Here is a 2,500-nt window from a genome sequence, read left to right as displayed (position 1 = left end):
GTTGCGCCTTAACCTAACCTACGTTGCGCCTTAACCTAACCTACGTTGCGCCTTAACCTAACCTACGTTGCGCCTTAACCTAACCTACGTTGCGCCCTAACCTAACCTACGTTGCGCCCTAACCTAACCTACGTTGCGCCCTAACCTAACCTACGTTGCGCCCTAACCTAACCTACGTTGCGCCCTAACCTAACCTACGTTGCGCCCTAACCTAACCTACGTTGCGCCCTAACCTAACCTACGTTGGGCCCTAACCTAACCTACGTTGGGCCCTAACCTAACCTACGTTGGGCCCTAACCTAACCTACGTTGGGCCCTAACCTAACCTACGTTGGGCCCTAACCTAACCTACGTTGGGCCCTAACCTAACCTACGTTGGGCCCTAACCTAACCTACGTTGGGCCCTAACCTAACCTACGTTGGGCCCTAACCTAACCTACGTTGGGCCCTAACCTAACCTACGTTGGGCCCTAACCTAACCTACGTTGGGCCCTAACCTAACCTACGTTGGGCCCTAACCTAACCTACGTTGGGCCCTAACCTAACCTACGTTGGGCCCTAACCTAACCTACGTTGGGCCCTAACCTAACCTACGTTGGGCCCTAACCTAACCTACGTTGGGCCCTAACCTAACCTACGTTGGGCCCTAACCTAACCTACGTTGGGCCCTAACCTAACCTACGTTGGGCCCTAACCTAACCTACGTTGGGCCCTAACCTAACCTACGTTGGGCCCTAACCTAACCTACGTTGCGCCCTAACCTAACGCACGTTGCGCCCTAACCTAACGCACGTTGCGCCCTAACCTAACCTGTAATTGTTATATGAATTGAAACATTCATGTAGCGTTGCCTAATCGCAACCCTCTCAACATAGGTCAGTGCTCGCACTCTCTGGTGTCCTGCGTATTGATTCATGTTACGGTGCGTACCCTCACAACATCTAGCGAGTGGTGCGTACGTTCCACATGGTCCCGCTATCCACTGTAATGTGTACTGCTGTAAGACTTATATCGCTCCCCTGTCGCCTCTAGTTCGTCAGGCGGGAGTTTGCGTGTTCAATGAGCTTCGCAGCTGTGCAATGGCATTCGCATACGTACGCGGGCCACCTTCCACGTGTTCTCTCGTGCATACGTCGCAGCATGTATGTGGGCTGATGTGGCGTGTCGTGACGCATATCATCCAGGCATGCAAGACCCACTGAATTTGCAAATGTAGATGGACGTCTACGTTTGCTGCCCAAGTTACGCAAATGAACTGGAAATCCGTTGTTGCGCGGTTGTATACGCTGGAGGTGAATCATTGATTGCGACAATCGGTACAGGTATTAACTGGTTGCTTCAGCGACACCCGTCATACCCACGAACGTGAGTGGGCATGTGGGTATGAAGCGATACGCGGCGGTGGCTGGGTGGGACCGTCCCCGGCCGGTGAGGGGGGAGCGCCCGGCGTGCTGGCCGCGCGCTGCGTGGGCGCACGCGCTACAGCCGGCTGGTGGGGGCGCCCAGTGGCAGGCGCGCCGGCCGACGGACGCGGCAGGCGGCGCAGCTGCGCGCCGGCGCACCCAACGCGCGGCGCCGTGCGGCCAAAGTGGGTCCTCGCGGGCCCGGTGCGAAGCGCGGTGGACATCTGCAGTGTGCTGGTCCGATTGAGGACTGTGTGCGTTGAGGATGCGCCGCCGCCCGGCACTCGGCGCCGCGACGCCGTCTGCTGCTCGGTCGCCCCCGCGGTTCTCGCAGGTGGTTTGTATCGCAGCTGTGCGGATGTGTTGGCGCGTGCGCTGTGCTGGGAGAGTTCGCTTTGGCACCCAAGTGGGGCTCTGCCCCTCTGTGGCGCTGGCGTTGGAGCTGCCCGGCCACTGTTTGTGGCCGCGTGTTGTCTCCCGCCGGCAACACCACGACAGCACGCTCCCGGGCCTCTGTCGGCAGCGGCAAGCTCAGTTGGGAGCACGGGTGGTCGCACTGAAAGCGTCTACTCGCCTATCTCCGGGCGATTGCGCCTCTCTCGAACCCGACCAAGTACTTAGGACGGCGCTGCGCGCCGCCGGGACCTGAGAGGGTTTCGAGGTGTATCGTGCAGGGGAGCCCAGCCTCCTCCTGTTTGCGGAATAATTGAGCGGACGCTTGCGTGTTCGCGCGGGCCTCCGGGACACACTCCCGGGCGGCCGGCTGCTCAGCTCTAGTTGACGCAGCTCCCTGGTTGATCCTGCCAGTAGTCATATGCTTGTCTCAAAGATTAAGCCATGCATGTCTCAGTACAAGCCGCATTAAGGTGAAACCGCGAATGGCTCATTAAATCAGTTATGGTTCCTTAGATCGTACCCACGTTACTTGGATAACTGTGGTAATTCTAGAGCTAATACATGCAAACAGAGTCCCGACCAGAGATGGAAGGGACGCTTTTATTAGATCAAAACCAATCGGTCGGCTCGTCCGGTCCGTTTGCCTTGGTGACTCTGAATAACTTTGGGCTGATCGCACGGTCCTCGTACCGGCGACGCAT

At 57.9% G+C, this 2,500-nt stretch overlaps 1 non-coding gene across 1 annotated transcript in view; it reads left to right on the top strand.

The window, feature by feature from the left end:
* The first annotated feature begins 2,190 nt into the window (after positions 1-2,190).
* LOC126197060 (small subunit ribosomal RNA) overlaps positions 2,191-2,500 on the top strand; it is a 1,909-nt gene continuing 1,599 nt past the window's right edge. The window contains exon 1 of the ribosomal RNA XR_007539466.1: positions 2,191-2,500. This exon is cut by the window's right edge and continues 1,599 nt beyond it. This is a non-coding gene — a ribosomal RNA (small subunit ribosomal RNA).

This window comes from Schistocerca nitens, chromosome 7 (assembly GCF_023898315.1).
Source record: "Schistocerca nitens isolate TAMUIC-IGC-003100 chromosome 7, iqSchNite1.1, whole genome shotgun sequence".
Lineage (NCBI taxonomy): Eukaryota > Metazoa > Arthropoda > Insecta > Orthoptera > Acrididae > Schistocerca > Schistocerca nitens.
The sequence above is the reverse complement of the archived record's forward strand: the minus strand, read 5'-3'. Positions and strand labels throughout refer to the sequence as shown.